Here is a 14513-nt window from a genome sequence, read left to right on the forward strand (position 1 = left end):
GATGTGAGACAGATGAGAGAGTGACATGAGAGCTAAAAGTGAACAGTGGCGGGCAGAGAGATGTGTGACAGGAGCTGGCTGGAGAGGCTGAGGGAACAGTGCGGGGGGGGGGGCTGCTTTTGATGTGGGGAACAGAGATAAAAGACGACATCGATGGAGGTTACAGAAAACTACCTGCTGGCTACGCCGCAGTCCACCACGAGCGTAACAAAGACAGACAAAGCCAGGGTGTCGAGATTAGTGAAGGCTGCCATGTTGGAAAAACAGAATGATTCAGGAAGGATGCTCAATCAAACAGCGGCTAACTCGAGTTACACTCACACCTAGGTGCAGGTACCAGAAAAGATACAGTTACTGAGCTGAGAGAGCGAACCCATCGCAGAATAAGAACACATGCCACTGCCTTTCACTGCTGTAGGAGATGTGGCATTTAGGCCAGGTCAGTAGATCCACTGATAAGCAAAAATGGGGTCAAGCAGGAATAAACATCTCCAAAGACAAACGCATCCAGTCACGGTGTGAACGTCCCAAAAATGGAGAAGGCTTCAGGCTGTACGCGGTCTATTATTAAAAAAAAAACAATAAACAAAACCTCAAAGAAAACCAATACATCTGAAAATGATTCACAGGGAAAATTCACATCTCTAATTTGAACTAATTGGGTTGTGCTGTCCTGTCTGATGTTAGCCTAGATCTCTCCACACTCACAGTATGCATTAGATAACATTTTCCTCAGTGGGATGAAATCTGTCCAATGGCAGCGCAGCAACCGAGGTTCTGTGAGGCCACGCCAGCCCGCACGCCGGGTCTCTGAGCTCCCGGATGTGCGAGTGTGCACGTGAGGAGCCGAGGGAAGCTAAAGGAAGTCAGTGAGGTCCGAGCCCCCTGTCCAACCCCTGACAATGAGATAATTACGATAGATAGGAGCCCCGTGAGGAACGCTGTTCCCAGCTTCCTCGTCTAAAATTGCAGCTAGGGTAACACCCAGCGGTCCCACACCTCATAAACTAAAATTAGGCTGGAGCTACATCAGTCAGCCAGTGGTGGAGAGGTTGACTGGGGACACACTAATATGGACACAAGTGACAACAGCGAGAGAGAGGCACATGAGACGTGGCTGTCACAATGACCAAAGCTCTGCCGTAACGTGTAATCCACTACAGGTATTAACAACGGATGTTAAAAATAACCGAGAAGACAGGAAACTGAGGGGGAAACGGGTGTTTTTAATAAAGCGCGTTTAACGCTGGGTTTCATTTGACAGCAGGTCGTTTAATCCCAATTGACAGCTTTAATGACAGAAGGAAAGCATTCAGACTTCTTTTTTTTTATCTGTAAGCATAGGAAATGATTTTTTCTCTCTGTCAAACAAAGTGTCAAAGGTTTAAAGTAGAGTTTTTTATTTTTATTTTTGCTCTTTGGCTCAACCTACAGTTGTAGAAGTTAGAGCTCCACTGTCATCAAACAAGAACGTGAATTTGCTGTCGTGTTAAAGAGGCCACAAAGACGGCAAGCGTGTGAGGTCCCAGTGTGCACTTTTACACACTTATTATTCCACACCAACAACGGCTTGTCAACATGTACTCATGAGGCCCGTGAAATTTTAAATCCGTGCTGATATTGCAAGTGTGAAATACAGTAAAGCAATAACTTTTCTGTGGGACTGGGGGAAAAGTGGTTTCCTAAAAGCTGCTAAAAGATGCTTCCGTGACGTTAATGAGCCAAATATCAGCTGTAATTGCTGCCACATTGCATGCATGTGTCGATTAGCTTCCATGCCTCGCTCTCACTCAAGCGTCTTCAGCTACTCTGGCTCATTAAACAGCTCTTCGGGTTCATTGTGGTTGGGCTTGATCACAAACAAACGTGCCTCACCACGCATGCGACAGAGAGCTGTGTGTACATAGCCTCGAACATTTGAAGAAAGATGCGATTATTAACAACAGTGAGTGAAAACAACAGCGTCGGTGTGCAGCTGGGCGAAAGCAGGGCTTTCCAAAAGGATTTCTAGTAGCCAAAGTCCAAATCTGTCGGTCTTTTGTGACCATATTCCAATGCAAATATAAAACCACACGTATTCCTGACTAATAAGAACTTCAGTAAATCATTTCTTTTCTATTTAATAATTCTAAATGTCAGTGTTGATCAAGGTTTAACAAGAGATGCAATGATGTTTAATGCGATGTTCTTGTGAAACGTAAAAAGTCTTACGTGGCAAAAATAAACGAGATTATCTTCAGCTGGGAGCGTGATTCTGATCAAGTCTTATCTTACCTCCGTTGGTTTGAAATCAAATTACCTATATAATAAACCTGTGATTCGAATTATGGGAATTTACTGAATCAACTCAAGTTTTGGTCATTTTTGTTTCATTTTCATGACCGTCAGCCCAGCTGCTGTTCCGGGCCGCCTGTTACGGGAAGAAATTCAATTGAAGTAGTTATTTTAAAAAACATGATTTGTAGCATCTGATGTTGGTTGGAACTACGTCAAACTACGTCTTATATTGACAGCTATGGGCTCGCTTCGCTGGACATGTGATGGCAATCAACAGTGGTGCCTGCTAAAGAGGTTACTGTTGATTCTTATATCATCAACTATATCAGAACTGGACAATGAAATTACACTTAATGCTTGGCTGCCTGCTGGTTCTCACAGACAGTGTTGCATACCTGGAACCTTCCACTTGTTGTAGCAAGAGCAGAGAAAGTCTGGAAGGTTGATACGAACCGGGTGTCAAAATCCCTGCTTTACCAGTGTCGCTGGGTAGAAAAGACAAAGGAACGACACTACAGTGGGGCTAACGGGTCACAACAGTAACTCAAACTAATTACTCGTCTACTATAAAATAGACACACGCAAAGTGTTTGGAAACAGCTGCTCAGAACGAGGAAGTTTTATAGAAAGAAAGATGGAAATACTTCCTATCTTTGTTAAACATCATAGGATAGCAACGCTAGATATTCACAGTTTCAGAGTCTGGTTGTAGAAACTGTCAGGAGTAGAGCTGCTTGTTTGAACACCAGCTCAGCTCTACTCAGCTCTTAGGTTTCAGTGTCTCCTCCTTCTGTTCCCCACTCACTGTGTTCAGTTTAAATGAAACATGGCGGCAACACTAATGTCTGGCATGACAGTCGCCACGTGGTTACTTTATAGATGACTTGGCCCGAGTTCCAGGGAAAGGTAACAGAGAAACAATGTGTCTCCAGTGGATATAAATGGCCACGATTCGAGAAACTGCTGTTTTTGGTATTTGGTATCAACCACTCAAAGAACACTGCAGGCTCCCATGACAACAGACTCAAACAGCAGGGCAGCTCTCTAAAACACAGCAAAAATAGTCCCAACATAAACTTCACATCTAACGGGGTGTCGCATTAAACTTTTTACGCAGCAGTTAAAAACAGAGTTTGCTCGGTTTAAAGTGTTCTGTCGGGGGTCATTGTGCTAAACTTTTAATGTGTTAGCGGGTGTCAAAGACATCAGAGGAAACCAAAGATTTAGCTCAGTTAATTCCGTTTGAAACAATGAATAAAGTGAAGGCAGGCGTTAAGACAAAGCCATCGCTAAAATCATTGGCCTATTTCACAGCTCCAGTGTAAAGTTCAATCAATTTGTCAAACAAAAGTGTGCAATAAAAATCAAAAAGATCCATTTAACTGATTATTTTAACGTGGTTTTCTTTGGCCACAGTAACTGTGCAGTGCGAACATGATATTATGACGTCCTTAACCAACACGACTCTAACGACAAAGAAGCCACAAACTACTGACAGAAAACAGCAGCACAAGTCTACAGGTGCACCGATTAGTGCAGATATACGTCAGTAACACCATAAAGCATGTATTTTCACTGCTCACATCATCACTGAAGCTGATCCCAGCTCAGGACACGACACCTATCAGCTCATCCATATCTCCAAGAAGTGGGTTCCTCACGGTGGTTGTGTTTAAATAAAAGATTAGAACAAATGAATAGAAGCAAAGCGCAAATCGGTTTCCTTGTAAGATGTGTAGAACAACACAGGAGTGTGAACTCATCCTCATTATTACGTTACCAAAAAGTCCCATTACCCCATCCTCAGACACAGCTGTCGGTGTCAGTCTCCACTTAATTCCCGGGCCCACTTTTTCAGTATCAGACAGAGTGACAGTCGGTTCTGGGCTTCAGTAAGAAAAATAGATAAACAAGAAAACAACATAATTATAACATAGTTTTACTCGGCTGGCCCCAAATAAATGATCCATCTTCTGCGTCACGTTGTATTGTTATCAAAACTGCATCTTCAGATTGAAAAATAAAAAGAGCGTTCTGCCAGGCAACTTGGATCAAAGATGTGACGCATAAAGCTGCTCCCACTGACTTCAGATGAGGGGAGGCAGGGAGAGAGGCAGCTTCGAAGAGAGCATGATTATGAGGAGAAACGCTTAAGATTTTCCTGTTTAACTGCACAAACGTATAGTGTACATATGTGCAGAAATGATGAGACAACAAACTTATGGCTTGTCTAATGCCCACAGCAACAGGTTTAATTAAGCAGTGGATATCATGGCTGGTGCCATACTATCACCAACCACAATGCACAGAAAAAAAAAAAAACACACAGGGAACCATATGCTGGGAGCAACTGGAACGGGCTGCCGCTCTGACAACTGCTTAGAAACGACGCCTGTAACGTTCATTCAATATCAGATTACAGATTACAGCGTCCTGGTGGTGGCAGGCTTGTTCAATCAAATTACCATGAATTAGATTTAACGCTACCCTGAGATAGAATCCAGCGAGCAGTGCTTGTTTTCCCAGAGTTTGCTGCACACATCGGTCACACAGCACTCACTCACGCTCTGAGAGTGATATCATAAAACTGGAGTGTATTTAATTCAACGACAGACGGAGTGTTTTTATTACAACGTGACCTCTGTTCTCCGGGTAAACAGCACATATGTAGGTGAAATCAATGCTAATAGCGCCCGTGTCTGTCCTTGCATTCAATTTTGGTGACTTCATTCAAGGTTGGCGTAGAGGGTGTAGTGTGTTTGCTGAGTAAACATGCGCTTACAAGGATGTTGATCCTGTGTGTGTATGCTTGTGTATACACTGTTTAAGATATCTGATTTCACAGACTCTCTGGCCTCGTAATGCCCCCGACGGCAGCTCAGCACGGCACGCCGACCCGGGCGCACAAAACTCGGCTTACAGCTTCGGAACCGTTTCAGCGAGGGGGAAAAGCTAAATGGTGAAACCAACTGCAAATGGGTGCCGATGTTCTCTGAAAATCCCCCGCAGCCCCTCCAACAGTGTGTGACTTTCAGGTATGAAATGTGCACGTCTGAGGATGTCTGTCCACGGTTGTCCACGTCCACACCCGTTTGTCTTCCTCAGCCGGCTTAGCCTTATCAGCCTGAGGAGTCGCTTAAAGGAACAAGGTGGTTCAAGGATGGTTTTGGCTTACAGGTTAGACAAGTAGGGTCGGGATGAGGAGACTGTAAATTTGTAACTCCACATTGTCTTCGAATAACAGGACATTTAAGCTCTAGAAATATTTTTTTTTCCGTCTTCCACCAAGAAAAAGAATATGAAAAGGCTCCTAGAAAACTTATCACAGGCTTAGTAGAGACATGAGTGGATTGCAGTGTTAATTATACAATACGCTCTGCCTGAAGTAACTCATCACAATGATAAAAACCTCTCACTTCCTGTGAAAACCACTGTACATGTGCAGGGGTTCTGAGTTGAACGTCACCAGAAGCCCACACAGGGGAACATTATTTGAACTAAACACATTATTTGGCCCGTTTTGCTTTCGAATCGAATTATTCACATCATAAACCTTGCCGATCACTTGAGTCAAATTACGGGGAATCAACTTGTTTCATTTGCATCTTCAGCATAATCAACTAAAAAAAAAAGCCTTGCTGGGCTGCTTCCTATTTTCTGATGGAATTTATTTTTAATAAATCTTATTTCTCTAAACATGATTTGTATCATCTGCTATTAGTTTGAATAATTGGTAAATAGCAAAAAAGCCGTGTAATATACAACGTGAGGCTGAGGCACAGATTACAGTCTCCTCATTAAAGAATGGCTGCTTGTCCTGTTGTCTTTCCTTTAAGAACACAATGCAAATGATAAAAAGTGGTGTTTTTACCTTCGCAGTGATCTGATTCGTGGAGGCTGTTCTTTCAAAAACGACGGCAGGCAGATTATTGATCCGATTATTGCATTTATCCGAACACGGCTGCCCTTTCGGAAAAACATTGGCGTCTTTTGACAAAACATCGGGAGCATCACAGACTACTTCTGAACAGGATATTGCCCGTCTATGCAATCAAAACAATTCTTCTATGCGCCTTCTTTTTTTCTAAATCAATATTTGTCCAACTCTGCAGATGTTTTTTTTTTAAACATAGCCTCTGAACCATGTGTGTGTGCACACACACGCTTCTTCACCATCATGACCTATATGTGTTTGAGAGGCATATAAAGAGCAGGAATAAGAATATGACTGCAGTTGCTCTTCTTGGGCTTTATGTACCCAAGCAAAAGTTCTGTCATTTATTTCCCTGGAACTATAGCTAGCAAGTATCGTGCTGTAGAAGGAAGGAATGGGATTTTCCCAACCAAATGACCCTCTTCTATCGTCTTCTTTGCCTTTTATAGCTAAGGATCATTGTGTTCACTCATGCTCCTCGGTCCTGGGTTACATAATTAGCTTGAGCCTGGGATAGAAGCTGGCCGTCTTTCACTTGCACATCCTGTACACTACAGCGCCCAACTGCAGTCTGTCGGAACACACGTGGACAAATAAGGAATGTTATGTAAATGTATCATAAATAATGTGCACAATCACCAACAGTGATGCTAATACAAATGTGTAAGCCACAGAATCTCCTCGACTCTGAGTCAAACCTTTGTTAGCTCAGTTTTCACAACCTTTCCCAAAGAGGTGGCAGGCTGTGTTGGAAGTTAACAAAGAGATTTAAGTCAAAGAGAAAGTATTGATGCATTCTGAATTTGTTGCCACCAAACGCAGCTCAAGTTGGGACAGGAAAAGCTACATAATTAGGTTCACTGACCCTTTTTTCCAGAGACATAGAAGGCTTCATCAATCTGTAAAATACTCTGCCGGCAAATAGATGAAACATCACAAATAACGTCTCTCCAAATGAAATGGTAAAGAACTACACTTGCCCATCTACAAACTTCAGCTCGGATAGCGTTCAGCCCCCCCCCCCCGAAGATGAAGTTTAGTAAATGGTCGGAGCATACAGTGGAGATACAATCATGAAAAGATCTGGAGAATCCAGAGAAATCCAGCTATTTTTATTCTTTAGTAAGTGGCTGATGAGCAGTTTTTTCCCTGTACCTACCCCTCACTTAAATAAATAATACATGCAAATTATTTTCTTCTGTTTCGTTAACGTCTTCAACCTTCTCCCAACTTTTTTTTCTTTTTTTTTTTTAATAGTTCATATAACCCACAAACCACACCCATGTCCATGTTATTTTGGTTGTCTGCTATGACTGGATGAAAATGAGCCTTTTGGCCAGCTTACATTGACATTTAACTTGTTTACATTATATTATCCTTTTTTGAAATGAATAAATTCAAATTGAAACGCACAGTGGGTCACACGCATCCAGGTACACAAAGAGCTCTGTTTAGAATCACGTCATCTAAACTCTTCCAATCTGTCCTAATGTACAGAGCATCCATTAAATAAATGACAACCTGAAGCCTGGATATTCATGCGTGTGTGACAGGAAGAGAAAGACAGTCTGTTGCCCATCGATTACAGCCTCTGAGGGGACATTTAGACCCCTCAAAGGTAAAGACAGAAAAGAAGGAGAAAGAGCAGGACAAAGCCTGGATTGTTCTTCTCTGCAGAAATGGACAGCAGCTGAGGTGCATACTTCTCTCTGGTGTGCTTGGAGGACATAATCCAAAACTGCACAGCAGATCTGAACAGGCGCTTACTTGAGCATCCTCATAGCTTTACTATTGCATGTTTATCTGGATCCTTTGCAGCCCAAACTAAACTTGCACCTCAGCAGACCCTTGAATATTCTGTACGGGTGTGTTTGTGCTTCTGTGTAAAGAAGAAGCTCTCAGTCTGGGGAGTTCCCTGAATGGAAGGAGGTCGAGGGGCCAAACCTAATCTAAGCCTGAGACCAGAACACAGTTCCCCAGTCGAAACTTCACCTGCCATTGACTGTTGTTTGTTCGAGTGTAACAGGTGCACAGGAAAACCCACAAGGAAGATAACTGGTGCAAACTAATTACAAGAGGGGGGAAACAATATTACCAACAGCTGAGGCAGAACAGAAACGACTTTACATTACTCCGGTAATTCATTTTCAGCGATGTAAGCCAAGTCAGCAAATGGAATACGGAAAAGACGATTTTTCAAAAGAGGAAGGTATCGGTTTCTGTGCAATCATACAAACTTCACCTGAACTCTGGCTTTAGGGAGAAAAGTCCATGCAATTGAAGCAGTCGTGCGGAAAAAAAAGACAATCTAAAAATGTCCCAGACGGAATGATATGCTGCGGGAGCTGTGACAGCTCTTAACAGAAAAAGTTGACACCGAGGAGACACTTTGGGGTCTAATAACTCTAAAATATAACACTGCTGGAAGCATGTGAGGACACAAGCAGAATTTAACTCAATGCTTAGTTTAATCTGGGCATAAATGGATTGATGTTTTGCCTGAGGTGATGAAGGTAGATGCAGGACAAGTCTGTTCAATTCTGGATGACATTAGGTAACTGGCCTTTGCAGAGGGATGCCTGCAGAGTGAAAATATCAAATTATTCCAAAATGACTACGTTACATCACAGACTCAGAGCGACACAACACTGTGCACCGCTGTGCAATGACATTCTCATTTAGACTGGATTAGGGGATCAAAGGTGCGTTTTGCCCAGTTACACATGCGCCACAGTGGGCCTCTGAAAGGCCAGGTGTCACCAAATATGGTCAAAAATACTGAGATACACGTGCACAAAATAGTCCTGCTGACCTATGATAAGTGTCTACAAAACCTCTGAATTTCATCAACATATATGAAAGATAAACTAACCTCAAGCCTCCTGGACTTCTTAATAAACATGAAAACCTGTTTGTGCTGGTTGCTGCAAAACAGCCACATATGGAGCCAGAGACAAAACCTTAAGGGGATTAAAACGCTCCAAATGAATGGATACTTAAAAGACAGACTTTAATTTGGGGGGAAAGCTGTGTCACGTCTCAAAAGCTTAGCCTTAGATGTGCCTCTCCAACCACTCACCTACAGCTTTCCTCCTGAAAGGGCTCCAGAGGGAGAAAACCTTAGCAAAAGTAAATGTGTTGCAAATGAAGGGTTGAAGGTTTGAGACAAGAAAAACTGGACAGTAGGAGGACAGAAGAGGAGAGTGGGGGTTGCTCAAAATTATGAGTTCTCCCGTTGCCCAAATAAGTACCTATCAAGAGAGAATTTGTGCCCTGCTGAGTAGTGGATAAGGCAGCCAGCAGAAAGGAGCTGTGGAAAATAGAACATGTCCATATAGAGCAGGGAGCTGTGGAGACAGGGAGCAGGAAGGGCCAGGGGTTAAATGCTTCCCCAGAATGCGAGCTTTCCACTGGCGTAAACCCAGTGAAAAGAGTCCCCGAGTCCCTGCTGACTGACACCCTGAGGGTCGACAGTGAGTGTGATTGAGCAACGGCAGCTGAAGCACTGCCCGAAAAAAACCCAAAAAGATTTTCCATGAGTTCCATGTTCACAATACTAATGGCACAAGACTGGAGAGTCTGCATGAGGCTTTTTAACCTCACTCAGAGTTTTTTAGCCAACTACGCTGGCAGAGAAACAGAAAAAGAAAGGAAAGAGGAAAACCTGTCTTGACAAACAAAACGCCCCGCAGATGTTGTGCTCCCCTCTGACACCACTGGTTTCCATAGCAACCCCGCTGGCCAGTAATAGCCTCTAGCTTGCCTGGCTGCAGCGGCGTCACGAAGATGCACTCACAAATTAAGTGAGTGAATGGGATCCCAGAGTGTATTTATAGCAGCACGGGGACTCATGGGGACCCACCCAGTCCTGCCCCCCTTTAGACGCAACCACAACACACACATCTCTAATCACAGACTGCCAATCCTTATCATTAAAAGCCCCCGGCCACACACACGTAAACACACACCCTTAAAAACAGATCCACAAAGTGATTAGACTCAACAGGCCCCGTAACTGTCGATGAAAGATAGCAGGAATTATACATTAAAGCTGCCCTGTGCCGTGCTTCCTAAGCATATGCAAAGTGCACTGGCTGAAATATCTACATAAGACTGAATTTTACACCAATCTGTCCCTCTAATATGCTTAGCAACATCACAAACCTAAGACATAGCGTAATGTCTGAGATTCAGCAAAGTGAGTCACTTATTATGAAAATTTCACATGAAGCTTTTTTTTGTCACTTATATCCAAGATCTTCCTTGGTGGGTGACAGAAAACGTTATTTCTCATCCTACTGTGTGTCGGCCGATCAGGAGCGCTCCCACCGAAGACCTTTAGAACCAAAACAACTGTGTGTTTTTGAGCAATCGCATGTAACAATCTAATGGCATTGAGCTAAAATGCATCAGATAAAGCGCCATCTCTTGTTCGGCCGGACAACCAGGTACTGATGTTTTGAAAAAAAAAACAAACATCTGTTGTACTAGAATGTGATTTGTGAAGCAGCTCTGTGGTCACTCGGAAACATCAAACTCTATCCAGGATCAAACAAAACAACAGTCATGTGGAAAGGAAAGTATGTGTATACACGGCTCTCTTAAGGTCCCATCACAGCATTTCAGTCAGGGCCACACTGACTGCATCATTGCGACACCTTGATTCTTTTCTTTTCCAGCCGTTCTGTTGTAGATTCGCAGCGGTGCCTGGGATCGCTGTCAACAACTGCCTCCCTTAGATCACTGCAGATGCCTTCCTCCTAAGTGTTGATTTCTTTAAACACACATCTGAGTCCTCCAGACCAACAAACTGCATAAACATCTGCTTTAATAGAGGTGCTCACACTTGCTTATTTCCATTTAATCAAGTGCATTTGATAAGCGGCACCTGGCTGCTACTTAGCCTCTTTTTTTCCTTTGGAAACAGTAAGGGTGAACTGCACACACTGCTTCTGCATTTTGTCAAATAATGACATGTTGTAAATATGCCATGTGTTATAAACACTGCCAGCTTTACACAATGGCCCTCCTTGTACATTAACTCGGAGTTCTGTTGTATTCTGTAAAGGTGACAGCATTTTGTAGCTCAAGGCAGGCAGAGAGCTGATGATTCTGTAAAGGATTGAAAACCCCTGAAAGCCTCTTTGCCTGAGGTGGGAGGTGAATCTGAGCGTACTTACCAGGTGGCAGACAGAGGGACAGAATACTGAGGGGAGGGGAAACGCTGGAAGATCGCACTGGTCCACTCTAAAAAAGAAAAGAGAGAAAAAGGAAGAGAAAGAAAAAATTTAATCTTATAAGAATCATTTACAGACATTTGATGCGCTTAAAGTCATGATTAAGCTTCATTGCTTACACTTACAGATGCTCGTGATGCCCTCGGGAGACTGACGACGCAAACACACACAAGCACGAGCATGTGCAACACTTACTGGGGTGGAATCACTCGCTTCAAGTAATTCTCATTATCCTATTTGGTGAGAGCAGAATTTTAATCAATCCTCTGGCTTCTGCTAAATAAACTTTTAATAGGAAGCTGCCTCCCTTAAGAAAGGCTGCCTTCTTCAAACAGGGGGGGAATCGAGCTGGCAAATTAGACAAACTTCCCCAACGTCCCCGTGAGCTCTGCCATGGCTTAGAGTAGCAGGTATATGAGGCTCTGTTAGGAGCACTAAAAGCAAATGTAAAGGAAGGACCGGATCAAAGGAAAGGCAGACAGACGACACGAAGAGGCAAAACAGGAACGAAAGTAAAGAAGGGAAGACATCGTTCATGAATCCTCCCGGATTCCGTTACCTTACACCATTATATCTGCACAGAAGGTGGCACAAATCCCTTATCATCTTCTGCAGACTTTTATTCGGCATGTGTCTCTCCTCAACTCATCATCACAGCTTCGTGTCTCTTTGCCCAGAGCAGGACAGGAACAGGGCAGTAATGGTTTCTTTATACAAGCACTTCGCAAGATAAACTCTGCCAGATAAGTGTAGACAGCGCCGGAGAGATTTAAACAACCGACTGAAGAAAAGTTGCTGTACTGCCAATTGTTTTTATGTCGGGGGATTATGATTGTTTATTACAGTTGAATTTTTCAGAGAGCCCAGTAGAAAAAAGAAAAGAAAAAAAAGAATCCCGTGACTGGTCCTTTTGTTCTTCTTGGCAGAAGGAGAGAAAGAAATTTATCAGCTACTGAGCAAAACAAAACTGCAACGTCAACTCACTGAGTGGGAATACAGCACATCCTTATTTTAATGCACTTTAATGTCAGTTGGACTGAGATTCACACCTGCAACAAATACAGACATCAAATGGCTTAACTGACGCTGACAGGAGTAGCCTCCCTGTCGTTTAAGCAGGACTCTGTGACTCGTGTTGCAGAGCCTTCGTCACGTATGCAGACTCATCTGAATCTCAACATTGCATTAGGTCCTTCCTAAAAGCAAAAGGTCATCCCCTGCCAGGGTGTAGCGTGTTTAGATTGGCGGCATATTGTTTCTATTGTTGAGGCAAAGCGATGAGAGGAACTTCTGAAAGTAATCGAAAAGAGGGGGGGGTCCTTGTTTTTTTTTTCTTTTTTTTTTTCTTTTAATTTTTTTTTAAATCAGGTTATGTGTAATATCATCTCAAACAGAATTATGAGTGGAAATGCTCTGTAATTCAACCAAAATCAAACTTAAAAAAAAAAAACTCCCAAAAAACCCAATTAGGACTTGTTGTGGAACACAACACGGAATAGAACAGAAACCGGTCTATTTCACCATGGAATTAATCTAAACAATCCTAAAAGTTCACATTAAACTACGGTTGTTTGATCATGCCCCGTCTTTTCGGTCTGCCTCCTGTCTCTCTGCATCTCCTCTTCGTGCAGATGGGCCTCTCCCACAGTGGCAGCTTATGTGGATCAAATACGCTCCATGTCAAAAGGCCCCACTGGACGAGAGCTGTTCACAGGCCTCCACGGCCGGGGGAAAGGGTGGGTGGGTGGGTGCACTCTGCACCAAAAAAGGGAAGCCATGTCACTTATACAGAGACCAATATTTATGGTCTGATGAGCAATTTCACACGATAAACGTGGCCAATAAGAGATTGAAAGGACAAAAAATGGTTGGTTTTCAGATACTGCTAAGTGGCTACGTTATGACCTGCATCCCACAGTTTCTATTCTATTTGTAAGAAGGTGAAAATGCTGCTTTTTCTGTAACCGTCACACAAAAACCGCATTCAAACAGATATTTTATTCAACACGTGCTTTTGTTGCGTGGGGACCAAACATTGGACAACCCGCTCTATCTCCTGAGCCTTTGTTACACACTTGTAACTAGTTCATTTCAAAAGTACATTTTGTTCACTTTCAACACAGAAATGTAGCAAACTGTTTGGCAAGCAGCCACTTAACCAGTTCTCAAATGGACTAAGGCCGACTCTAAAAGCATATTAATCCCCACAGACTCCCCGCTTTTTAAAATGCCCCAAACAAAAACAATCAAGTTTACTGTCAAGGAAGCAAAACACTTTTAGTCTCAACAGCTAATTTCCATTCATTTATAGAGCTGAAATAAAAAATTGATGTATATACAGCCAAATGGTACATTTTTAAATGTCTGACTGGTGACGCCACGGTGGCTACGTACATCTTTTATATGCAGTGCATCATTTATGCTTAGCAGCGCTGCCATGGAAACTCTGAGCGCCACAGCTAATATAGTTCACACAATGTCATACAAAAGATGGATATGAACTTGAGCAACTTGACAGAATATGTCCCCTTCCTCCCGTGTGTGTGTGTGTGTGTGTGTGTGTGTGTTAGACTATTGTTATACTTTTAGAAGGTGCTATTCCAAGCAACCTCCAGCAGCGCTGTAATAATCCTTTTGATTAGGGCAACAGGTGAGAGGCTGGTAATCTCCCTCCTGCCTGTTGCAGGATTTAGATGGTGGAAACAGTGGCAGGTCTGCCATCATCACTCAACACATGACAGCTCAGTAGGGGAAACACACAGGGGTGCTGATTAAAAGGACAGCACTGTTAACACAGCCAACCACACGTTTCCACAGGTATGACAAGATGTGACATCGCAGAGGAAATAACATTCCCCGTGTAACCTGAATTAGCCCAATATTAAGGTAAAAAACACAACATGACGCACGCTAATGTCCACATATACCACAGTCGTAAAGGCACTAGAAGGGCGACGGCCACCTAAATGTCTCATAGAAGATGGTTTAGAAGTGAAAAGTAAGACAGTTCCAAGTGCTAACAGCATATGTTGCCGCCTCAGGAAATCGACCCAACCCAAAGCCTG

General features: G+C 43.1%; 1 protein-coding gene across 2 annotated transcripts in view; it reads right to left on the reverse strand.

The window, feature by feature from the left end:
• Positions 1-14513, reverse strand: part of LOC140267135 (1-phosphatidylinositol 4,5-bisphosphate phosphodiesterase beta-4-like) — a 54111-nt gene that overhangs the window by 27565 nt on the left and 12033 nt on the right. For both annotated transcript variants that reach the window (XM_072362326.1, XM_072362325.1), the window contains exon 3: positions 11392-11458. The gene's annotated coding sequence lies outside the window, so the exon portion shown is untranslated. The remainder of the gene's footprint in view (positions 1-11391; positions 11459-14513) is intronic.

The sequence above is a fragment of the Leuresthes tenuis genome, unplaced genomic scaffold (assembly GCF_036924035.1).
Source record: "Leuresthes tenuis unplaced genomic scaffold, fLeuTen1.0.hap1 SCAF_13, whole genome shotgun sequence".
NCBI classification, from domain to species: domain Eukaryota; kingdom Metazoa; phylum Chordata; class Actinopteri; order Atheriniformes; family Atherinopsidae; genus Leuresthes; species Leuresthes tenuis.